This window comes from Boleophthalmus pectinirostris, unplaced genomic scaffold (assembly GCF_026225935.1).
Source record: "Boleophthalmus pectinirostris isolate CB_2022bp ecotype Guang Dong unplaced genomic scaffold, ASM2622593v1 HiC_scaffold_14, whole genome shotgun sequence".
Lineage (NCBI taxonomy): Eukaryota > Metazoa > Chordata > Actinopteri > Gobiiformes > Gobiidae > Boleophthalmus > Boleophthalmus pectinirostris.
Window position 1 is genome coordinate 2,744,107 of NW_026571047.1, and position 26,847 is coordinate 2,770,953.

The following is a 26,847-nucleotide window of genomic DNA, read 5'->3' on the forward strand; positions in this document are numbered from 1 at the left end:
GCTCACAAGACTCAGTGTTGTGTAATATAGGAGGACCTTTTGAGTAAACCTTTATTATGAATCTGTCTACATCTCCAAAGCTCAAAATGCTCTGCCACGAAGCTACATTTTACATTTTGTTCAGTACAGATTGAAAACCGCAGAGCTAAAATTGAGTGTTTTCCATTTACGAGAAAAAACGTGTGAGTTAAACTTGCGAGAATGAAACAAAACACAACTCCAGGTACGTCCGTGATGAGGAAAGTACATTCAAACAGATGAGAAATTGCGTAATACGGGACCTTTAAACTGGTTCAAAGTGAGACTGGAGTGTGTTTAGCCTTTGAAATTATGCATACTCTAAATAAAACGTTGCATTACAATATTAATAATGCATGTGCTGATTCTTCTGTTGGCTCAGTGTTAATCAGTATAAAGATGAAAAAAAGTGATTTCATAAATTATAAAGAGATTCAGGTCTCCGGTTTCAAGCATTCAAGTTAAAGAGGGATTATTTTACTTTGGGGTATTAACTGCTCACACATACACTTTTATTGTTTTTAAAATGCTATATTCACCAAACTTGCTCGCTGTGGTAAGTCACCCCTCCTTCAGAGCGCCATCACGACACAATCTGCCTGCGTCCCCACTAACGAAACTGCTGCACATCACATTGTGTTTGTCAGCTTCTAACCGTCAGGAGGGTTTGAATAGGGCCCGGAAGAGATCACGACATTACTCAAACACGCGTGGATGACATCTAAAACCTCTTCAGGCGTGTTTTTGATGAGGGAACACTCTTATAACATGGTAGAAAGAAAAACGTCGATTCAGCGTAATACCCCCTTTTTAAGGAAACAAAAGAGCTGACTCGTCACATTCGCCAGAGCCAGAGCCAGAGCCAGAGCCAGCCTCTCCTCTCTGTTTGAGGATCAGACACGCAGCGTTTTTATGTGGTATCATTTTTAAACCAAGTACAGATGTTAAACTGGAAGACGAGTGTCAACAGGGGAAAAACTCTGTATGTAGCATTTAGTGACATAGGTTCATCTGTTATTATTCTTCCCTGATTTATTATCCATATTACACCCCATTTTTGTTTTGTTCTGAAATCTGAGTCCATCAAACCCATCAGAACTCCACAGAGAAGCCCCAGTCTCAGGCTACATTTACACTGAGCCAGTATGTATATGAGAAACCGATTTTCCTCTCTCCATTTTCCAAAATAACATCGTGCACACAGCATCGTTTTCAAAAAGTTTTCCTTTTTCATAACTACGCCGAGCCTCTGGGCGGCGCCTGGATTAGATTCAAACCTGTAGCATTTATTTCATTGCAGTTGTAAGTTTTACTCACAAATACCTTGAAAAACCTGCATGACTGAGCGGGCTCGCCTCTCCAATGATCTGTTTGGGGTTGTATGGAGGATTTTTTTTTGTTTCAAATTGTCAATGACAGCATTATAGAGGTGCAGTAGCCTTGTAATTATGATGACAAAAAAAGAGAATAAAAATTCATCAACTCTGGACGTGGTGGGGCTAAACATTTGCCAATAGATAACGACACTGCCTCGTTATCTGTTAGCTGACAGGCTGTCAATCAAACTCTCTACGTTTCTAGTATAACTGACTTGTCTGCGCGCCGCCGTTACGTGGTTTACGTACGACTGTCACGCAGTCCACAGACGCAAGACGCACAGACGCTGTTTACTCCACCAACGCAACAGTTCTTAGCGGCTTTTTTGACCTATATCTTCCTCGCAGTTCGCACAAAGTTTGTTGAAATGGCAGACAAGAATCCAGGAGCAGTTCGCCGCAAAAGAAAGTCTGTTTTTGAGGTCTCTGAAAGAAGAAGACAAGGGGAAAAGCAGTGAAGCCAAACTAAGGTGATTCTTGGAGATTCATTCCAGCGATGGCGCAACTGAAGCAGACGAAGGGTCTAAAGACTGACGCACTGGTCCACAAATTACTCCTGGACAGGAAACTTCTGCTTATTATGAAAATGTACTTTATTTCCAAGAGCTAGACAAACGTTTTTCAAGACACGAATGCGATATCCTATGTCTGAAAACATAATTTTCAATGCAAAGAAAGAGTCCGCTTGCTGCTGCGTGTTGTAGTAGTAGCAAGTTAATTCGCACAGAATCTCCGCGCACCCTTCTCTGCACCCCTTCCTGCTCCTCTCCCCGCTGCCTGTTCCGCTCTTCCCCCCGCTCCTCACTTCTCCGCCTTGCGTAACCAACACTGTAGTTAGTTATTTACAAGTCATGTGCAGTGATGAGTACTTGTTTTCCAGAAACAAACCTGTTTGTGGCGTAAGGAGGAGGAGGGAGGAGGCGTTTCTACGTAGGGAGCTGTGGGGGGGGGGGTGGTTTCACGCATGCACAACATTTGAAAAAGGACAAACAGTCGCTGGATTTCTCGTTCCTTGGAAATATCCTCTATACAACCTTTATAGAAGTGGCAAAATCACCTTTGAGCCTCATTGGTCTCTGGTCATGGATTTGAAACATCAGCTGTGAGTGAAAATGCAAACACATGAAAAGTGTTTGACCAGAAGAAATGTAACTGCTGCTGTGACCAAATGTCCGTTTTTCCCCAGACATGTCCGTATTTTGCGTCTTGTCCTGGGCGTCCGGGGTTTTTTTTTATAAAATGATGCAAATTTTTCATTACCGTTCACTGGGAGCATTAATCTGAGCGTCTCTCGTAGCGTCTGTGACTCAGAAGGAGCGAGACACAAACAGTCGGTCAGCCTGCAACATACCGAAGCATAAATGTGCATTTAACAATGACTTGTACAAGAAATTCTCCATTTTCCATCCCGGTCGGGACAAGTGAGAGGCCATGTGCACAGGTTGTGACGTGAGAGTACAGTGGTCCCGTGTTTATCGCGGGGGTTACGTACTAAAAATAACCTGCAATAGTTGAAATCCACGAGGTATCAACTTTATATTTTACAAATATTATATATGTTTTAAGGCTGTAAAACCCCTCAGCACAAACTTTATACACTTTTCTCAGACAGGACAGGTGCAGCCCTTTTTACATCCTTCTTAAAACTTATTGCTGCTGTCGTCTTTTTGTTATTTTCCTCCTTCTTTATGTAACAAACTGAAGATTCATTTATTCCGTAATGGAGCCTACAGCGTAGAGTCCTGCACGGGTCCATTTTTGGAGACCCCCACAGCACCACACCCACACAGTACAGGACCGCACCTGCCCATTAATCCGAGCTTATATCAAACTTGAACGCTGTCTACGCCACGGACTGAACCAAGACCAAACCAGGACTAACCCAGGACTGATTCCAGGACTGAACTAGGACTAAAACAGGAGTAAACCAGGACTAAACCAGGACTGAAACAGGACTCACCGTCAGGACGGGCTTGGAGGTGACCGCAGGAGAAAGGACCGGCTCAGCTCCGCACCTCACGGAGGTAAACGCAGCAATTGCCCGACCGCGCTTTGCGGACAAACTGCTCGGCGTTTTCTCTCTTAAGTCCAAGATTAGTCCTGTTTAGACCTGTTTAGACCTGGTTTAGTCCTGACCCGCCCGTGTGTAATTACTACGCGCCTGTATATGGTCACCCTACCGTGTACAAGTACGATTATACCTGATTATACCTCTGAAAACAATTGTAAAATGTCGTGTCCTTGGCTGACCAGGACTTCACAAATACAAACCCTATATTATCTTGTTAAGAAATGTATAAATTGTGCTTAGACAGGAGACAGCTGGGAAAAGGCATTGTGACCTTAAGCAAGACACTTGACACTTCACCCACGTTGTCTAGTATGAAAGTGGTGTGTTGGAGGGTTGGAGCTGATAGAGCAGATTGGCAGCCTGGGAGAGTGCCTCTGTTCAATCAGCCTTATGTTCCCTCATTTCTATTTTTTTATTTATTTTTATTATTTTTTTTCCCAAATTAGGCCCTACGTTCCCACATTTCCTTTATAATCACTTTGAATTTGCATCAGATTGTATCCCCAATTCCCCCCAATTTGGTCGTCAGTTACACCCAAACTATTCTCCAGCAGCAGAGCCTTCACATGGGTCTGGTGGTAACGGAGGGAAACAGGGGCAGATTTTTGACATTCAAATGTCTCTTATTCAGAAACTAGAGGGACTATTGAAATAAGTAAAGTATCAGAATGTAGGAAAGAGTTACACTCCAACAGGGTCAAGTTAAACCTGTGATATTCTTTCAAGTTGTTGACAAAAAAATTTAAAAACTCATGTCGGTAACAGAGGGAATGAAATATGCAGCACTTTTTGGGCAATAAATCCAAACAGTGATAACTCTTGGTTCTCACTTCCATATCCTTAACAAACTGGTTTGAATATTTGCTTCATATAGTTTTCTACCATATGGTACAAGATTAGGTTGAAAAACCTCTTACTTTTTGACTCATGAGATTTTTTATTAAGAAAGGTCATGGTAACGGAGGGAAAAGTAATGGAGGGAAAATTGTTCAAACAAGTAGAAGGTGCAGGATTTTACATCATTTGTCAACTTTTTTCTTCCCAATACTTTAATATTACTTCAAAATGAAAGGAAACTATTTCTATAAAATATGTCAGTCCTTCCAAGCAAATTTTGACCATTTTAAATACATAAAAAAAAAAAAAATCATGTACCTTCATCAACAGTTCAAAGATGGAATAACACAAGATATGATGAAATACATCCATTTATTTACATGATTTGCAGGTCTTTGAAATTTGGGAAATAATTTTTGTTCCATGTTTCATACATGGTCTGTTTAAAACATATGGAACTTTAGAACCAAAAATGGTACAGAAAAAAGGTCAACAGTTTCATAAACTAGAGTACATATGTATCTGTTCAATACATTTTTATATCAGATGCATTAACTTGAATTTTTGGCCTTGTTGTTTACTTCTGCTTGACCGGGTCCAGATCTAATGTAGAGGTCATGATGCAAAGGATCTTATGTTGAAATGACTCTGAATCATCCCTTTAAATGAGGTAGATTAGAGTTTCATTTTGAGAAAAAAGTCTTAGAAATAAGAAAAATCTTAGAAATGAGGAAACATAGAGCTGTGAGAACATAGAGCTAGAGCTGTTGGAATGTAGAGCTAAATGAACATAGAGCTGTGAGAACATAGAGCTGAGGGAACATAGAGGTTTGGGAACATAGATCTAAGGGAACATAGAGCTGTGGGAACATAGAGCTGTTGGAACATAGAGGTGAGGGAACATAGATCTGTTGGAACATAGAGGTGAGGGAACATAGAGCTTGGAGTGAACATGGAGAACATAGAGCTGTTGGAACATAGAGAACATAGATGAGGAGAACATATGGAACATAGAGGAAACATGAGGGAACATAGAGCTGTTGGAACATAGAGTGGGAACATAGAGCTGTTGGAACATAGAGCAGTTGAAACATAAAGCAGTTGAAACATAGAGCTATTGGAACATTGAGCTGTGGGAACATAGAGCTGTTGGAACATAGAGCTGTGGGAAACATAGAGCTGTTGGAACATAGAGTTGGGAAACATAGAGCTGTTGGAACATAGAGCTGGGAAACATAGAGCTGTTGGAACATAGAGCAGTTGAAACATAAAGCAGTTGAAACATAGAGCTATTGGGACATTGAGCTGTGGGAACATAGAGCTGTGGGAAAATAGAGCTGTTGGAACATAGAGCTGACCCCGGCCGGCCTCGTGTCGTGGCTGTGGTTACAATAGTATCTCAGCACTACAGAATGTGGAGAGAATGAATAATGCACCAAACATTACTTTGAGCATCTGGAAAAGTGCTGTATAAGACTAATGCATTATTAATTGTGCTCATATTTTTATTAGAAAAAAACACTTTTCGCCATGAATTGTGCAAATGTAACATTTCTAATAACCTTCAAATACACTGGGCACATTTAGTGTTTGCTAAGTGAATGTGAAACTCCTGCAGTCCTTCACCGCTGAGAGCTTTGTGCACTTTTGTTTAAGAGAGTCTCCCAGTGAAATGAGTCAGGCCTAATCCAGACCATAGACGCTGATATGAACCCCCCACGCTGGAGGCTCCACCCACACACGTTTGATGTGCTCTGTGGTATAAAGCAGGGATTTTTATTTATTTTTTTAATACATACAAAACTTTTATGATGTTGCATTTTTACTGAGGACTCCTGAGTTATTCACCCTGTGCTGGTGACAGAAGTGGAGATGCATTTTTTTTTTTTTTATATAATAAACTAAGATTAAAGTGAGAATAAGGCACACATTATAGGTGGGTTTCACGTGACGTCACAGGGCTCCGTTTGTCAGCGCAAAATCAGATGGAGGCAGGAAGTGAACTGACTGGAGGAAAATGCCCATGTGTTGTGTAGTTTACGACTGTGCCAATCGTTCTAACTGAGAGAAGGAAAAGCGATTTTTTACCGAAGTACCGAAGATAGTCGTCCACAAATGTCAGAAATGGGAAAAGCTGACAGAACAACGGCGTAAAAAGTGGATTACAAACCTGTTTGCGGTCGGGAGGAGCAGAATTCTCTAATGCTCGTGTCTGCAGTGACCACTTTGACAAAGGTTTGTTACAAAGCTAAATTGTTTTTTGTGGTTTACCTAAACATAAACGAATCATTAACGACTAATGGCTAATGATGTTTGTTGACATTAAATAGTTCAGATTGAGGTCACTGCTGATACACTGCAGTTTTTCCCATAACGTCTATACACATAAAATAAGAGAAACACTCACCCCGGCGAAGACCAAACGATAATCATCATTTCAGCGTTTTGCACCAAGGTTGAGGACCCATCCACTGACAAAAAAAGTTCTATGCCTCCAAACTTTTGTACTTTGCCTTCATCTGTTGTCTGGCGTAGAACGATGTCTATAGTTCTTGATCTCCTCTGCCTCGATTGTCGGCAAATCTTTTACATCGGTCGAAAATTCTCTCATTTTCAATAGACGGGGTCACGCCCAATATACTTGTCGACTAACTGCTCGTACTTTTGCCTCGCTACTGGCTCTAAATCCTTACAATAAGAACTCTTCTCCATATCTGTGTTCTCCAGAGCCGTGTTTGTCTTCACTTCCTGCCCTCCACCTGAAATTCACGCATCATCGTGATCACGTGACTGAAACCCTCCTATTGATCCTTGTGGGTAAATCCATCATCTTCTGCATTTGACCCATGAGTACTGCTGGAGTAACCCGTCAGTGGATCCATCTCCAGAGCTTGAGCTTGTCTTGGTCAGGACTAACTTAGATTTTGTCTTTTGGTGGGAGAAAACCTTCTAACAAAACTATCAAACTTACACTTATCACATTTACAGTTCTATTAAAAAGCTGCTCACAACACAACCTGCATATTCTTCTAACACTCTGTTCCACCTGTCATGTGGTAAAACAGGAAGTGCTCCATTGGCTTTGGAGATGTAGACAGACTAATAATATAAGATTCCTCAAACATGTGTGCATCTAACAAAACACAACTCCAGCTCTGTTTCTGAGGAGGTACAACATTATTCCATGGCTTAAAGCTCACAAGAGTCAATTTTGATCAGTATAGGAGCTTTAATAATGACTTCTATGCTCATCCGTCTCTTTTACTCTATCGTCCATGTTCCATACTGAGGATTTAAAGTACAGAACAGCCTGTCCTCCTCCTTTGTAGAGCTTTCACTTTAATTGCTTTAAAATGTTTCTGCTGCACTTTTCCATGTGGTATTTCCTCTTGTACTTGTGTATCTCTCATATATGGGGTTGGCACATTTTTCTGGGAACCTCACATTATGAAGTAAACTTCTTAAAGCAGACAAGCTCCGTCTTAAATTACAGTTGCTGGTAATTCACCAACACCCAACTACGAACACCTCCACGCTCATTTACGTTGCATTTACATAAAAACCTGAATGTGTATTTGGTTAGAAACGCCCTCTGAACTTTCAAATATGGCCAACAGGGGTTTGGTGTTATGACACATGAAAGTAGAGGTCTGCGCGGGACAGAATTTTCAGTCCCTCTCCTGCAAAGAATTATAATTTTTGGTCCCGCTCTCGCCCACATCTGCAATATTTTGTCCTGCGCCCGCCCGCAAATCCCGCAGGATGTGAACCTTTGCTTTCTTAAGCTCTATCAAACATGGAGAAGCGAAAGGAATTGGGCTGCATATGGGAGGAGTGAGTGTGCTTTGGTCATGGGGGGGTCAGGAGGCTGATGTTGGAGACACTGGGGCTGGGACAGGAAATACGGGAAATAATTTAAGAAAATATTTAACTTACAATCATGGAGGAATTAGAATTTTCAGTTGCATTATCAGAGTGATAATATTCTAAAACAGTAGAATTGTTATCCTTTCGAGTGCTCCTGACTGTGCGTAGGATTTGTTCTTACAGAAGAACATTTTCAGCTAAAAAAAAAATAAAAAAAAATTGTGGATGCCAAAAATGTTCATAAGAAGGCCTTAAGGACAAATTTGTTTGTACGAATGTTTCATGAATGAGACCCAATATTCTCATTATTCTAACAGTTTTCTTTTCATGTGTTATCCTGGGCAGTTTGTCTCTGAGTGTGTTTACATGCACATGAGTGTCCTGGTGCTGAGCACTATGACAGTATTCTGGACATGTTGTTACTTGAGCTCAAAGAAACCAGGTTACTTATCTCCATGTATACATGTGCAATTAGAGTATCCTGGATATTTAGAATGGTTGGTACGGTAACTATGGCACAGATATGGCAAGAAGCTAAACATCTAGCAGCTTTGACCTGGTGTCCACACATGTGGACATATAGGCGAGTTTCATTGTTGACAAAAGCGCGCGTTGCATGCTGGGAATTATTTTGGTCGGCGGCAAGAAACACTAATTCAACATGACGGACGGAGTGAGAAAACACGTAAAGGGTATTGATCCTGGTTATTTATCCACTCTAACGGCAGAGGACCCAAGACCATTTGACCACAAATTTGTCATAAGCATCGATGGAGCCAAATCACCCTTTTCAACCCCGACAAAAGATGGACCAAACCAAATTTCTGGTCAGAATCGCCACCTGGACAAATATTCACTTGGGCGACATCCACAATGACTTGGTGGAAACTCAACTCAACAGAAAAGATGAAAACCTCCAAGAGTCTCGATGTGTTGTTGAACTTGTTGGAGTCCACGGTTTGTTAGGATCTTCTATGTTTGCTCTGCAAATGTTTTAAAGCCATTTAATTCATCGTTAGTGGTTCTTTTCACTCAGAATACGAAAGAGACATTTTCCTTCTTCCGTGCTTCTATTTGTGCATCTGATAATGCAGCAGGAATTTACCATTATCGGGGATAAATATGCGAGGTTACACACTGTGTTTGGACGCTATCGTGTTTCTTGCCTCCGACCAAAATATTTCCCAGCATGCAACGCGGGCTTTTAATAACAATGACGTCAGCTGAAACTCGCCTATATATCCAACACATTTTGGAATGTTCAGGCACCAAATATATAGTTTTTGAAAATCATTATTCAGTTGTGACTTTATTGTGCTTCATCAAAAATGATTAAAACATAAAATGAATGATTTATATCATATGTTTTTATATATCAGATCCCAATCAGCCCAAATAACAAAGAGAAATCTATAAAGCCATGCAAAAGCTCAGGTCCTAGGAGGTTAAACAAGTTTCTACAAAACGTAGTTTTCTCTTGGAAAACTCTTGTAAACTGTAGTGTTGTTGGCTGGTCAGGGGATCAAATACAAACCCTAAATGCAGCTCGTGTTTAAAAATGTATCAATTGTGCTTAGATGGAAGACTCGGAAAAGCCATTAAGTCCTTCAAGCAAGACACTTTGCCCAGTGTGAATGTGTTGTGTGCGTGAGGGTTGTAGCTGATGGTGCAGATTGGCAGCAGACATGTCAGTTTAGTTCAAGAGCAACTCATGCAATCAAAGAGGTGAGCCCGGTATTAAAATGTGACTGGATTAAACAGTGGACTGCTTTATTTTGCTTAGAAGTCTAAAATATTATTACTTAAAAAGCCCTGGTGGAAGTTTGAGTCATTTTGGGGAAGTTGCTGCTCTTACCGTAACTGTTAGTTCAGTTCACGTCTCCCACTGAGAGTCTCCTGGTTTCTCAGAACTGCAATAGACCACCGGCTCATCCAGGAGACTGAACTCAGGACACTGTGTTTACATGGACTTTCACAAACCGGGAAACTGTAAAACCCCATCATAGCAGGGCACGGCAGCTCAGCTGGAGGTGGAGTGTTTTTGTTTGTCCGCTGCGGATCAGAACCCGCACAGATGAAGGCTCTGGGTGCGTCCTTGGCCTCCAGTGTGCGTGTGTGAATCCAATTCACTTTATTTATATAGCACATCTCATACACAAAACTGCTTCCAAACAGATAAATAAATGTACAGGAATATAAAATAAACCTCTATTTAACTTCACTAGTCCTCTTTAAGACAATAAAACTAGTCAAATCAAATAAGAGCAAAAAATACTTACAATAAATTATCTTAATAAATATAATAAATAAATTAAAGACCCACGGACCACACAACTCACACGGTGTTAAAAGACGGAGAAAGTTTATGTAGGGATAAAATTAACCATCTAATTTTCATATTATGACGTCATATGGTGGGAGCTATGTTGGATTATATAATTTTCATGAAATGCCACATGTTTGGTGATAAAATGCAGAACTTCTTTCACCCCAAAATGCCCCTCACCTTGTGTCTGTGACAGTGCACAATACTGAATACTCAGTTTATTTACTCTTGATTAAATAAACTGAGTAGTAAGTATTGTGCACTATAAATGATTATTAATACTAATAACTACTATAATAATACTAATAATACTAACTATTATGATCATATGTGTGTAAAATCCCTCAGTCGTGCAGGTAGAATCCACGGCAAAAGGAGAAATCCAATTTGTCAACTGGACAAAAGTTTATTTGGTCAGATATGTTTATCAGTTCATCCAAGCTGCTTCTTCAGTTGTGGTCACAATGTTGGTGGACATTTCCTTATATCTGCCCGAAGGAAGGAGCTGACTACACTGAAAATACTCTGAAACTAACACACCTACTTGTTTACAGTTTCTGTTGGTCAGTTAGACCTACTGAAGTGCACTGAGTGTGGGATCGTATTAACAGAATCATTCAGGGTCGTAAGGAGCATTCACACCTCTGGACTTGACCTGGCTGTCCCTGCTCTTTTATTATTGTAATTGGTTAGACATGATTTAGTCCTGGTTAGTCCTGGTTTAGACCTGCTTTAGACCTGGTTCAGTCCTGGATTAGTCCTGGTTTAGACCTGCTTTAGACCTGCTTTAGACCTGGTTCAGTCCTGGATTAGTCCTGGTTTACACCTGGTTTAGTCCTGGTTTAGTCCTGGTTCAGTCCTGGTTCAGTCCTGGTTCAGTCCTGGTTCAGACCTGCTTTAGAACTGGTTCAGTCCTGGTTTAGATCTGGTTTAGTCATCAGTCCCCACAGCCCGCCATGCAGCTGCCCGGAGCTCGCTGAGGCCCCAGGTCCAGAAAGAATTCTCCCATAGAATGTATTTGTGGGGAAATTCAAACTGCCCATGTTTGACTGACAGGACATCGACAACTTTCACAAAGATTGGATTTTGTAGATTCTTTTCTATTTTAACAACATAATAATAATTATTATTATTATTATTTTTTTTAATCCTCAAAGTGCCTAAAACATGGGTCTCCAACCTTTTTTCTCCTGTGAGCTACCTTTATGAAATGAAAATCACAGAAAGCTACCAATTTCAGCAGTCGCAATGAAAATAAGTAAATATAAACGCCATAATGAGCCTTAGATGTGGAGCAGTAAGAACATAAACCATTATCCATTTATCGGTGCACCAAGTTAGGCATCAAAATGATACAAATACAATAATAATGAATCCAATTTAATTTATTAACTTTGTTTTTATTGGTTTTAAGTAACATTCCAAAACATACAACAACAATATAAAATCAAAAACAGTGTAACAACAGTCTGGAGTCACAGGTTCTTATTTAAACATGTATTTGGTATTGACCTTTTAATGTACTATGTTGTTTTACTGGTGTCATTTATGAATACATTCCATTTTTCCCATTGATCATTGTATTTCTACCTTTCAGTTTAAGATTATATGTTATTCTTTCCATCATCCATTCCAAATACTCTCCACAATCCTGGTCCAGTCTTGTTGTGCAGACGGATCTGGTTGTAACCAACTCTTTGTAATTCCCTTTTTAGATGCAGCTAAAACATTTTTTTGTCAAATACATGTCCTCCTTCCTTACTACATCAGATATATTATAGATTATATACATCACCAGATGTGTTCGGAATTCCATATCCCAGAATACTTGTTGAGGTTGTGTTTATTTGTCCAATGAGATTCATTTGGTCTTCCAATATTCTATGTTATTAGGTTATTTTTTTCAGACCTAGAGTGTTATTTCATACCTTACAGTTTCGACTGCTCACTAGCGTCTTCCTCAGAGTGGTCACGTGATGTTGCTGTGACGTGTCCAGTCAGCTGATTTAAACAGGTTTTGGCACTGTCTTCCTACTGGAAGACAGTGCGACAGTGTTTATTTGTTCCCAATATACCCTCATTTTCAGGCAATTTTTAGTGTCCATTTCTCCACACAACCTCCAGTACACTAATGTATTACTCACAATACACAGAAATTCCTTGGTGAGGGGGTGGAGAGCTACTTGTAGTTCCCGACCTACAGGTTGGACGCTCCTGGTCTCAAAGTGATCTTAGTCAGACTGAGCCTCACCTGGCTCTGGGCCCGCTCTAGCTCCACTCTAGCAGCTCTCGCTCTGATTGGTCCAAACGCTCCACGCCGTGCACATTAGTAAATGAGGAAGATAAAATTATATTTGGGCCCATGCACCAATGAGCACCTTGGGTTCACCTGCGGGGGGCGCTAGTGAGCAAGACATGGAGTAAAATGCATATCTCAGGGCTCCTGCAAAATCCGTAATATTATTTCATAAAACAGCAACTTTTGAACAGAAACTTGTGCAACAGACTGTGAAACGACATCAGAGGAAGTAGGAGAACGAGTGGTGTCTGAGAGTTGATGGCGGAAAAGCTTCAGAAATACAAATTCTGCGCAAGCGATAGCAACCAAGCTAACCCAGCGAGGCCGGGGCCTGTAACGAGGACAACCACGAGGTTAGCTGTGCAGGGCGACGCACGCACGGATACGGACCAACCCTCACCCGCCCCGAGTGAAAGTCCAGGTATGACGGCTGAGGACTTAAAAGTGGAGATGTTGGCGTCCCTGAGAGCTGACAGTAAAGGAGTAATAAGAGAGGGTTCACCTGCGGATTTCATTATAGTTCTATGATTGTGTCACTACAGCAACTACATGTAAACAAATAAAAAAAAAAAAAATAAGAAAAGAAAACAGCCTAATGTCACTGCGAAGTATCATTATATTTTATTCCAATATTTCCTGCGGTAATATATTCAAAATGTATCACAGTGACAAAGCTACTCCCACATTCTTACCTTGGCTTCTCATCAACTGCCTCCGAGCTAAAGCGTCGATTTTCAGACCAAAGAACCTGCGCCGGATCACCTTCCTCTGCTTTGTTTAGCGAGCTCGGCCCCGGAGCAGGCCAATCCGGGTAGATTAGCGCATGATTAAACTTTCACTTAATCTCATTAGCTCTTAGCCAAGACGCTAATGGGGATCACAGCTGAGCAGGCTAATTCGCGCAAACTCTTCCATCAGACCCGCACCCCCCCTCCTCCCTCGACGTGTGGGAGGTGCCCGCGGAAGCTGAGTTACGGCTCAGAGGAGGGTGGAATCCTGAGCGGCGTTTGGCATGGGAAACGTACTGTAATGTCATATCGCACATTTAATCTTGGTAGGTTTAGTTAGCAGATGGCAACGTGACGGAAACGATTCTCTGGCGTTACAGACAGAGCTCGGGAATATTTAGAAACTACACAGTGGATAATTAGCAGCTAAAATGTTGTCATTAGTGGAGCTAATCTTCAATGATTATAAGATGGGAAAATTGGCAGTGAATATGTTGGGCCATTTTTAGAAAAGAGCGATCCATGACAAACGTGACGGAGAGTTTGTTCCTTTACCCGCAATGTTCCAGTGTAAAGCTTTAAAGGACCCATATTCTGCTCTTCTGTGTCATGTTATAATGTAGTTTACAGACCTGGAGTCAGTGTTGGGAAGGTGACTTTTAAAATGTATTCCCCTACAGATTACAGATTACATACCCCAAAATGTAGTTTGTAACATAATCCATTAAATTACTTAAAGTGAGTAATTTGTACTTTGGATTACTTGATTTGCTGTAGAGAAGCAAAGATGAGGAAATCGTAACGTAAGAAGTTTTGTCTGATAAAAGAAAATGAAAGGGCCGAGTCTTTACTTAAACATATTAAAAATATTATTGATAGAAGAAGAGGAGGAGACACGGTCCACTCAGCATGGTCCTGTTAAATCCTGTTTTAGACCTGGTTTTAGTCCTGGTTTAGTTTACCTGGTTTTATTTTAGTCCTGGTTTAGTCCTGTTTTATTTTAGTCCTGGTTTTAGTCCTGGTTTTAGTCCTGGTTTTAGTCCTGGTTTTAGTTTTAGTCCTGGTTTTAGTCCTGGTTTTAGTCCTGGTTTAGTCCTGGTTTAGTCCTGGTTTTAGTTCTCGTCTAGTCCTGGTTTTATTTAGTCCTGGTTTAGTCCTGGTTTTAGTCCTGGTTTAGTCCTGGTTTAGTCCTGGTTTTAGTCCTGTTTTAGTCCTGGTTTAGTCCTGGTTTAGTCCTGGTTTAGTCCTGGTTTTAGTCCTGGTTTAGTCCTGGTTTAGTCCTGGTTTTAGTCCTGGTTTAGTCCTGGTTTTAGTCCTGGTTTAGTCCTGGTTTAGTCCTGGTTTTAGTCCTGGTTTAGTCCTGGTTTAGTCCTGGTTTTAGTCCTGGTCCTGGTTTAGTCCTGGTTTAGTCCTGGTTTTAGTCCTGGTTTAATCCTGGTTTAGTGTCCTGGCCATGAGTGGAGTTACGGAGAAAAATACAAAAACAAAAAAAAAAAAACGGGATAGCCCCAAATGTGAAAACGGGTAAATACCACCGTGTAATCCATTTATTTCAACAAAGTAACTGTAATCCAATTACCACTCATTGAAACAGTAACTGTAACTGAAAACAGTTACTCATAATTTGTACTCTGATTACATAACTCCGGTACATGTAATCTGTTACTCCCCAACACTGCCTGGAGTTGTGTTTTGTTTCACTCATGTTCTAAAAGAATGAGCATTTCCCACATCAGTTACTTAAGACGAGTGTGTTGGAGGAGCGGGAACAGCCCAAGAACATTGAGAAAAATCCCGCACACTGTCCTGTTTGCAAAATGTGAGATGTATTAGGACAAACAGAACAAAGTTTTGGCATTAGACTTTCACCAAGGCCTTCAAAAAGAGCCTGATGAAGGCCTAGTGCCGAAACGTTGTACTTTATGTCCTAATAAATCTCAATACATTTTGCAAGCAGGACGGTGTGTGGGATTTTTCTGTTTCACTCATGTTCATCACACAAACCCTGCAGATTTAGGCTGAGTTCTTCTCTTAAACAGAAAACTCTGGAGTAAGAAAGCTTTCAGAAGTATTCGTGTGCATAGGATATAAATCTGTGCATATTTTGGGAAATCTGTGCACATTTGTGTGTAGTTGAGCATCAAATAAATATTTGTAAACTCTCAAATGAGTCCAGTTGTACATAAAATGTATTGTGTGTATTTTATTCAAAGGAATACAAACTGAAAAGTGACCATATCAAGAATTACAATCACGAAATGAACATTTACGATTACGAGAGTGAAAGTGGGAATGAGGTTGGTCCATGAAAACATGGTAAAAAATAAAGTTCCCGATCATCTTGATTAGAACCATGCATTATGTTTTAGCATCTAAGCCATGAAAACAGAAGATCTTTTAGTGGTTGTTGAAACTGCATGAAGTTTCCTGGAACTTGACACATTTTGTAAGTAATTAGTTATAGTTACTAGTTACTATTCTCAAAGAGCAATTGAGTTAGTCCACTATAAAAGTAACTAGTTACCAGGGAAAATAACTATAGCATTTTTCTAGGACTTTAGAACCGTACTCAAGCACAATTCCCTAAGGTTCTGTAACTCCTGACAGTAAATGGTCACATTTTTATACAGCTCTTTTCCAACTTCAAGGCTCAAAGTGCTTTACAACAAGGAACCACTCACACATCAGTGTACGCAGACACAGGTGGGTTAAGTGTCTTGCCCAAGGACACAACAGCATTCATCCATGAGAGCTGGAATCACACCACCAACCTGTGGATTTGTGAATTTGACCGCTCAATGGTGTTTATGCCAAGACTTTCAGAATGTCGAGAGCGGGACTGAAACCACCAACCTCTGGATCAGTGGACAAACAGTCCACATCAACTGAGCAACGCCGCCCTGATCTGCCAAAAACATTTTGAACTATTTCCCAGCAGCAGACTGGGCTGATGATGCAAACTTTGAGACTTTTAAAACTGTGCATTCCAGGAAAGTGTCAGTGATGTTGCTTATTCAAGATTTTAACTGTAGCCGAACAAAGAATGAAAATCACAAACAGGATCTACTGTAAGTAAGTAACTTTTATGGACTAAGTTTTTTTTAATGCAAGTTTCAGTTTGTGTTTGCAGAATAAAATGACACATTATTCAAAAACACCTTTTTTTTTGCTTCTATGTCATAGTACAGGCCCTATCGGGACATTTTCACGTGTCTTGAGCAACCTCTAAATATTAATTTACATTGGACCCACATATTTTGGCCAGATAAGAAGCCAACTGCAGGTATTACCACTCTAATAACTGAAAAACTGTTGCCTAATGCTGGAGTTTGTCACTGTGATTTGACAGACTTGTACAGATCACCTCACCTGAGCTGTCATGGACCTCCACTCTGTGGAGTTCCAGCTAAATCAGCTCTTTCTGGTCAGATTGAGTAAAAGTAAAGCTCAGATTAAAGTCTAATTTGAGCAGCAGAGCTTGAGATAGAGTTAATACCCCACAGAAGTAAAACAGCCCCTCTTTAAGAGCAAACTAGCTGAAATGTGTCACCTTGTACCAGCTTAATAGTATTAGTGGCTTCCTTTACCCAGCATGCCGTCTGTTTTATCTGAAGACAAATTCTCCACACACACGCAGGTTCTAATGAGAGACGCTGGCGCTGAGGCTGTGCTCCGAGCGGCTAATTGGCCTTAAAAGACCACTAAACAGTGTTCAACCAGAGATCAGCTCGGAGAGGACTCCAATTAACAGACAGCACAGCAGCCATCAGAGCACTTAAAGCTACAGCGGAGAGGGTCAGGTCTACGGAAAGGTCACACGCCCCAGATGCTTCAGCAGGAGGTTTTTTTTTTTTTTTAAAGTCCTATATTACGCAAAACTGGCATGTGAGGTTTTAGACATGTTATAATGTTTATACCTGGAGTTGTGTTTTGTTTCATTCACAAATGTTTGAGTAACCCTTTATTATAAGTCTGTCCACATCTCCAAAACTCCAAATGTTCTGTTCCAACTTGTGATGTCATGAAGCTGTAGTTTTCAAGTTCAACAGCTCCTTTTACCTTTAGTTCAGTAGAGATCGGCAATTCCAGGGCTGAATGTATCCAGTGATTCCAGTGAAGGTGTATGGAGCATGCAAACATAGTGGAGCACGTCCTGTATTACCACATGACATCACAAGGTGGAACAAAGATTTATCAGTTTGAGAGAAGAACTCTTAAGCCTGAAGTCGTCTTTATTCTCTTGCATTTGAGACACCATTGCTCTGAAAATCCCGGTTTCCCCTGTTCCCGTACACGCCCCCTGCTCTGTACGTTTTTCTTTTTTTCCTCCTTAAACTGTGGTACATGCAGGATTCAGCATAAGCACAGGCTTGTTACTGTGGCACAGATATCTATTCGCCAGCAAATAAGTTCTATAGGGACTACAAAGCCATTTGAAAGCCTCCAGAGAATACTGCAGTGTGACTGGTGGTGCACATGAAATGGAATTCTCACTTAACCAGAGCAGCCAGCACAAAGACAGTGAGGTTATGGAGTCTTTTTTTTTTTAATTATTATTATTAATTTACGATTGGATTTATTTCAAAATACTGTAATAACTAGATTTAGGTGGTGTATAACTACTGCTATGATGTTATTGGTGTTACTATTGTACTATTATTTTTCACTATACAATGACCAAGAAAACAGGGACTAGATTACAGATAAAGGATGCAGAGATAGGTTCAGTAAAGTAGAGCTGTTTCATGTCATACTGTGGAATATTCCAGGCAGAACAATGAAATATCCATAGAAACAGGTACATGACAGACCCCCAAACAAAAAGTTGCACAGTGCACCTTTAAATCAGTAAAACTCAGGTTCAGCGCCTTTAAGAATAAAAGAACATTAGCAGCTTTCAGACCTGACCACTGGAGGATAATAATGGGGTGCCACTTTCAAAACATTTTCTCAATGTCCATGTTTATTCTTTTTTTTTTTTTTTTTCCATAATAATAATCATAATCACAACATGTACCACTTCACTTAGGGCTCTGACAAATATAATAGTGTAACTTTGCAGCAATAGTGAAATGCATTTTAATGTTTGGATGTGTCAATGCTGTGCCTGGAATGTTCCACAGTGTGACATTAAACAGCTCTATGTTACATTTATTCAATTACAGGTGGTTTTAAAGATCAAAACCAGCTATAAAAACAAGTATTCTGTGATCGCCTCTCCACAGATCTGACCTGTAACTGAGTCTGGTTTGGTTTCCATGAAAATAGAAAGGTTTAATGCCACACTGTGAAACATTCAGGACAAAATAATAGCAAAGCATTTAACGGACAGAATGGGCAGAAAAGTTACACAATGCACCTTTAACGGGCTTATGATAGAGAAGCTAGATTCAGGTCAATACCATGATTTCCTCATCAAAAATATACATTATTTTGAAGTTTTTATCTGTTGTGGCCTTTCGTCCACACAGAACCAGTGTTCCAGGTGAGCAATTTTTTATTTTTTTTTTTGAAAACCGGTTCCAGAGTGAAGAACTCTGAGCTGTCGTGTGGACTAACCTGCAGCTTTTGGAAAATGATGACGTTGCGACCTCGTCATCGCCACGTGACCAGAAGAGAACCCCGTGCAGGAAGAACTTTATGTGCAGTCCTGGTTAAGTCCTGGTTTAGACCTACTTTAGACCCGGTTTAGTCCTGGTGTAGATCTGATTTAGTCAACAGTCCCCATCTGCCTGGAGCTCGCTGCTTCCCGCGGCCGCAGATCCAGAAAGAATTCTCCCATAGAGTGCAAGGCATTTTTGGGGGAATTCAAACTGCCCGCGTTTGGCTGACAGGGCATCGACAACTTTCACAAAGATTGGATTTTGTAGTGATTATTTTCTATTTTCACAACATAAACTTAACATAAAGTAAATATAAGCGCCATAGTGAGCCTTAGATGGTGAGCAGGAAGAACATAAACCATTATCCATTTATCAGTGCACCATCAAAATGATACAAATACTATCACAATGAATCAAATTTAATTTATTATCCACAAAACACAGAAATTCCTTGGCCAGCTACTTGGAACCCTACAGGTTGGAGGCTCCTGGTCTAAAAGTGATCCTCACCCCGCCACGTTACCAGAAGAGAACCCTGTACAGGAAGGGTTTTATTTGCATGCGCTCTTTGTACTATTGTGTGTCCTGTGGCTCTGGCTGTATCCTGTTTACAGCACCACATACAGGTGTGGCATATGTATTACATCTTTTTCACTCAGTGCTCCACCTCGCCTGGCTCCACCTCGCCTGGCTCCACCTCGCCTGGCTCCACCTCGCCTGGCTCCACCTCGCCTGGCTCCACCTCGCCTGGCTCCACCTCGCCTGGCTCCACCTCGCCTGGCTCCACCTTGCCCGGCACTTCCTGTTTGTTTCCCCACTTGTGCCTTCTGTATTTGCCTGTGCTGTGTGGTACCTGGCGTCTGATTGGTGGGGCGTGGTCCAGTCGCTGTTAAGGCTGGCTCCGATGTTCGTCGTGCCTGTTTGGAAGATTGACGTCCCGCTCCAACCTAATCTTGTACCATATGGTAGAAAACTATATGAAGCAAATATTCAAACCAGTTTGTTAAGGATATGGAAGTGAGAACCAAGAGTTATCACTGTTTGGATTTATTGCCCAAAAAGTGCTGCATATTTCATTCCCTCCGTTACCAACATGAGTTTTTAAATTTTTTGTCAACAACTTGAAAGAATATCACAGGTTTAACTTGACCCTGTTGGAGTGTAACTCTTTCCTACATTCTGATACTTTACTTATTTCAATAGTCCCTCTAGTTTCTGAATAAGAGACATTTGAATGTCAAAAATCTGCCCCTGTTTCCCTCCATTACCACTTGACCGGACCCATTTATCTTATGTAAAACATCCAGTCCAATCCGCTTTATTTCTAGAGCACATTTCACAAACAAACAGTTTCCAAAGTGCTGCACAAATACATAATAATAATAATAACAATTATAAGATGATAAAACAAACTACTAAAATAATACTAGTCTTAAAATAATAAAACCTGTAAAATTATATAAAAACTAAATCATAGAAAGAAATAAAACATCTTCTTTTCGTTATTATACTTACTTATATTACTTCACATCTTGTTTGTGTTACTTTCCTTTGTCCATAGCACTGGTTTGGAACAGGAGGTGAATATTTCTTTAGCCTCATAATAAAGCGTTACTCAAACATGTGTGAATGAAACGAACACAACTCCAGGTCTGTGTTTGATGAGGTAACAAGAGTCAATTCTGTGTAATATAGAACCTTTAAGTTTCATTACGCCAAGGCAAATCGGTTTCTTTTACCATGAAAAAGAAATAATAGCAATAAAATAAAAAAATGTCCGCCCACATTTGGCTTTCAAGTGGATGTTTTCTTTCAGTCAGTTCTTTATGTTTGAGTGTCAGCTCTTATTACTGTAATATAACTGACAAAGAGACTCGAGTAATGACAGAGTAGACTGAAAAGATGCATTGTAAAATAAAACAAGGAAATGCGCACTGTTATAATAATAATGCACATCATCTATAAAGCACCTTTCAAAACACCTGAAGTACATTATTTGTTCACTGCATTCTCAGCGGTTGTACTATTGTAGCCACAGCTGCCCTGGGACAGAGGAACAGAAAAAAAAATTGCACAATCAGCACCATCAACACTCACATCATACTAAGCCAGCTGGGTGTTGGCCAAATCTTGAAAGTTGTTACCTTAAATGTTTGAGTAAAGCTTTATTATTAGTCTGTCAACATCTCCAAAGCTCCAAATGCTCTGTTCCAACTTGTGACATCATGAAGCTGTTGTTTTTAAGTTAACAGCTCCTTTTGCCTTTTATCGTAGTACTGGAAACCGGTTTGGATCTCGAGACCGGTCTTGAGACTGCTTTTTTTATGGTCTTCGTCTCTTCTCAGACTTGAGCACAGTTGGTCTCGGTCTTGTCTCGGTCTTGATGGCGTTTGATCTCGGTCTTATCTTGGTCTTGATAGCGCTTGGTCTCGGTCTTGTCTCGGTCTTGATGGCGTTTGGTCTCGGTCTTGTCTCGGTCTTGATGGATAGTCTGTCTTGTCTGGTCTTGGCTTGTCTCGGTCTTGTCTCGGTCTTGATGGCGTTAGGTCTTGGTCTTGTCTTGGTCTTGATGGCATTTGGTCTCGGTCTTGTCTTGGTCTTGATGGCATTTGGTCTCTGACTTGTTTTGGACTGGAGGTCTGATAATCGACCAGTCGGATCATATTTCATTATGGCCGGTAAATGTGCAAAGGCTGCTAAATATCACTGCAAAACCAGTAAGAGAGTATGTTTGTTTGGCCTATTTCAAGCTTAAATGAACACTGATCAGATAAAATGGAGATGGAGAAACATTAATATAAATATGCCAAAATAACTGTAAAATACATATAAATGTAGGAAATGACAAAGATGGTCTCGATTTGGTCTCGATGGGCCATGGTTTTCGGTCTTGCCTCTGTCCCAACTCTCAGAAGTTTTGGTTTTGGTCTTGTCCTGGTCTCGGGAGCCTGTGGACTGGTCTTGGTCTCGATTAGTGCGCTCTTGACTACAGGTAAGTAAGTAAGTAAATAACGTATTTTCAGTAAGTAAGTATGTAAGAGTAAGTAAGTAAGTAAGTAAGAAAATAAGAAAGTAAGTAAGTAAATAAGTTAAGTAAGTGAGTAAGTAAGAAAGAAAGTAAGTAAGAAAGTAAGTATTTTATTTATATAGCTTTTTTCACAGACATTTGTCACTCCATACCCAGTGTTGATAAGCTACTATTGTAGCCACAGCTGCCCTGGGGCAGACTGACAAAAGTGAGGCTGCCAATCAACACCATCGGTCCCTCTGACCACCACCATCACTCACGCCCACACCACTTTCATACTAGGCAATGTGTTTTTGTGACTGCACCCCACTGTGGCACCTGATTTTCCCAGTGGTCTTCCATCCAACAAAGTGAAGAGAAAGAACCACCACCGACACTCATACACCACATTCATACTATGCCAGCTGGGTGAGGTGTCTTGCCTAAGGACAAAACAACCAAACTTGGTAAAAGTGGAAATCAATCCTCTGATCTTAGTGAACAAATGCTCTAACCGCTGAGCCACTGTTCCCACTGTAAGACACAATACCACACCAAAATTATGCCATTCAGTAGTGCTGGTATCATTCAGAAGTTGCCGATACGATACATACCTCGATACACAGGCCACGATACGATACATACCTCAATGCAGTGCACTTTCAATTTGATACGGTATATTTCAAATCGTTTCAATATGGTTAAAAAAAAAAAAAAACATAGCTGTGACAATAAAAGTTTTTGTTAAACCACTTCTTTTGCAAAGTTTATGTGACATAAAACATTTTACCCAAACAGTGAAAATGTCAAATGTGCCACATAAACCAGTTTCCTTACTGTGAACAAGCAACGAAACTGCAGCTCTTTAATGAAATAATTGAGTAAAATATACCAAAAAATACTGTTTGCGATATATCGATACAGAACCCCACAATATCGATACTGTATTGTCACATTAAACTATATGATATATCAATATTTTTATATTTTTGCACACCCCTAACTGGCAGTGAACAGTATACTAGTATATCTAAAAAAATAAGAAAGTTGAGAGTTGGTTAGAATGCACTGAAGGGAGAACATTATAGATTTGTTTGAGAAATTCTCTTCTCGAGGTCAAGACACTAGTGGTGATGAAGAGGAGGCTGAGGGGTCAGATTGTATTGGACAGAGCTTTCCAGATGGGGGTTGGGGCCGCAAAGTACAGATCTGGAGGTCGCAAGATGACCTGGAGGATCTGATATCAAAATGATGACTGGATCAAATCTATTTTAATTGATTTTGTATATTTTAGTAAAACTTGGACTTAGACATACTTGGACACAGGAGCTCACATAGAAATATAGTAATAAAAATACAGTATATCACAATTATATAAAAGATGTCATATAGAAAAATAATGCAGAAATGATATAATGAAACAACCCAGAATAACAATGAACCACAGAAATATTTCACTTCAATGTGGGTCTTGGGTGGAGTGGATAGTTCTTTTGGGCTCCTGGTCTAAAAAGGTTGGAAACCCTTATTATAACAGTTGGAGCAAATGTGTTTCTGAAATTTGGTCTGTACATGATTATTGGTTTAAAGGTCATATATTAGGCAACACTGGGCCTCATTCATTAATCTTTTCTTAAGCAAAGGCATGCAGACGAAAACCCAGTCTTAGGTACAGTATAAACAAGCCCCAGTTATACAAATCATCCAGCACATTCAAATTTAGACCATGACAGCACTTCGATGACCACATGGCCTAATATATGTGGAATCTGACTTCAGGTGAGAAGAATCAGGGTTTGAACTGTTTTGTGGTAATCAGAGTATGTTTTATTGTTTTACTGGTTACCCACAGAGAACAGTAAATGAAAAGGCACTCCCGGGATTTTAACTCAGGATCTCCTGTTTTCTATAGAGACACTTTGACCAACTAAGCCATAGCGCCTAATGTAAGCCTGAAAGAAATGTAAAATCTTGGCACTTGACATACTGTGAATAACATTTAGACAAATTAGCTCTTAATTCAAAACTCATCATGACCACGTGGCCTAATGGATAAGGCGTCTGACTTCGGATCAGAAGATTGAGGGTTCGAATCCCTTCGTGGTTGTCCGTGCATGCGTGATTTGCTTTGTGGTAATCAGAGTATGTGTTTGTTTTAATGTTATCCCCAGAGAAGAGAATGTGGATTTGAACTGAGGATGTCCTGCGCGTTGACCACCTAAGATGGACTCACAAGAGTGAGTCTTTTGTGATTAGGTGTCTGACTTCATATCAAAAGATTGTGGGTTTGAATCCCTTCATGGTTATCAGTGCATGCTTCATTTTTGAATATTTACAGAAGAGCTGAGAATGTGAAACGCCACTGCTGGGATATGAATCTCCTGATTACGCAACAAGTGTTTTGCCCAGTTAAGACACAGCTAGAACAACTACGCCTTTTGACATGAACATGAAGGAAAACTAAAATTTGGGCACTTGGCATATTGTAGATAAGAATCAGACAAACTATCCTGCTCCTTCAGAAGCTAGGGATGTTTGTACATCACCACGTGGCCTAATGGATAAAGTGTCTGACTTCAGATCAAAAGATTGAGGGATTGAATCCCTTTGTGGTTATGAACACATGCTTTTTTTTTTAAATATTTACATAAGATAACAGGATGTGAAAAGGCACTGCTGGGATTTGAACCCAGGCTCTCCTGTTTACAAGACAGGTGCTTTGACCAGCTAAGCCACAGCGCCATCTACAAGCACTTTAGGCATAGGCACACAAAACCCATTATTAAGGTAAAGTGTAAACCCCAGATATTTAAATCATGCAGCACATTTAAAATGAGACCATTATAGCACTTCGATGACCACGTGGCCTAATACATATGGAACTTGAGGTGAGAAGAATCAGGCTTTGACCCACTTTTGTGGTAATCAGATTATGTTTGATTGTTTTGATGGTTACTCACAGAGAAAGAGAAAGTGAAAAAGCACTGCTGGGATTTGAACTCTGGATGTCCTTCAAAGAAGACAAGTGTTTTGACCACCTAACATGGACTTTTGATAACAAGAGTGATGGTTCAAATCCCTTTGTGATTAGACAACGGTCAGGCGTCTGACTTGAATTTTTTGAATGTTTACAGAAGAGAACAGAATGTGAAAAGGCACTGCTGGGACTTGAACCCAGGATCTCCTGTTTACAAGACAGGTGCTTTGACCAGCTAAGCCACAGCGCCTCCTCCATGTTTGTAACTTCCACTTTAAGAAGAGGCTGAGAGAACTGTGCCAGATTCAGGATCGCAAATTCCTTCTTAATTAACAGTTGCGTCTAATTCACCAACACCCAGCTACTGTACGAACACCCCCACGCTCATTTACATTTCATGTCTATAGAAAATGTATATGTATTTGGTTAGAAACACCCTCTGAACTTCCAAATATGGTCAACATGGGTTTGCCATTATGACACGTGAAAGCTCGAGGGAGAGAGTGATGAGGAGGTCAGGTGGAACTTCTACAGACTACGACTGTTTAACGACTTCAGCAGAGATTTCAAATGTCCAAACTCACATGACACACTCAGGGAGGGAAGGTATAAGTCAGAAACGTACTGAAATAAGTGTCCACTTTCGTCATAATTATAACATGTTCTGCGATCACAGACTCGCGATAAATAGTGAGGGAGGGGGGCTGGGGTGGGGTTAACTTGAAGGGCTTATGAAGGAATTAGAATTTTCACTTGCATTATCAGAGTAATAATATTCTAAAACAGTAGGATATTTGTTCTTATGAGTGCTCCTGACTGTTTGTAGGATTTATTCTTCCAGAAGAACATTTTCAGTTAAGAAAAAGTTTGGTGAATCCCAAAATGTTCATAAGAAGGCATTAAGTAGAGATTTGTTTGTACAAATGTTTCACGAATGAGGCCTATTGATTCTTGTGAGCTTTAAGTCATGTTAGAATGTCTCATCAAAAACAGACCTGCAGTTGTGTTTTGTTTCATCCACACATGTTCATATAGATCACATATTCACATAGATCAGAGAAGAGCCTAATATAGACCCTTTAATGTTGTCATTGTAATCTTTTTGTTGACTAAAACAATGGTTGAAACTTCAGACACTTTATGTCAGCAAATTAACAAAAAAATGCAATGAAAGAGAAGAAACCAGAATCCAGCTTCCAATGAGACTGTCTGATATTTCTTTGATCACTGAGCCAAAGAGCACCTCTTTGTACATGTGGGAGACTGATGCTTATTATGAGATCAATGCTGAAAACCATCACAACAACACAAAGAAAAACAAAATTTGCCAAATCGTGAGGTAAAAAGACTCAAATTTAAGAGGGCTTATTATGCACAATTGACTTTTTGGAGCTTTCTAACATGATATAATGTTCCCTCATTAAAAACATGACTGAAGAGGTTTTAGATGTCAACAATACGTGCTTGAGTAATCTAGTGATCTCTCTCTGGCCCTATTCAAACCCTTCTTATGGTTCGAGGGTGTACAATGCTCCGCCCACAAGCCTACGTCACCCATGCCCCCACGACGATTCTCCATAAATATACAAAATCATGATGCAAAACTATCCGTGTATCATTCGTTCATTTGTTTTTCAATATAAAACCAAAAATAAGAAAATGAAAAAAACAGCAATTTTCTTCATTATTTGTCTCCAAAACCAAAATGAAAAAACAGATAATGATTCGTTTTTTCAGT

The 26,847-nt window shown here is 40.2% G+C and overlaps 3 non-coding genes across 3 annotated transcripts; 1 reads left to right on the forward strand and 2 right to left on the reverse strand.

Annotated features, from left to right (window-relative positions):
- Window positions 1-24,166: 24,166 nt before the first annotated feature.
- On the forward strand, window positions 24,167-24,239 carry trnar-ucg (transfer RNA arginine (anticodon UCG)). The gene has a single exon. It is a non-coding gene; the product is annotated as a tRNA-Arg (tRNA).
- Window positions 24,240-24,800: 561 nt separating this feature from the next.
- Window positions 24,801-24,874, reverse strand: trnat-ugu (transfer RNA threonine (anticodon UGU)). The gene has a single exon. It is a non-coding gene; the product is annotated as a tRNA-Thr (tRNA).
- A 411-nt stretch (window positions 24,875-25,285) lies between these two features.
- trnat-ugu (transfer RNA threonine (anticodon UGU)) lies at window positions 25,286-25,359 on the reverse strand. The gene has a single exon. It is a non-coding gene; the product is annotated as a tRNA-Thr (tRNA).
- Window positions 25,360-26,847: the final 1,488 nt, after the last annotated feature.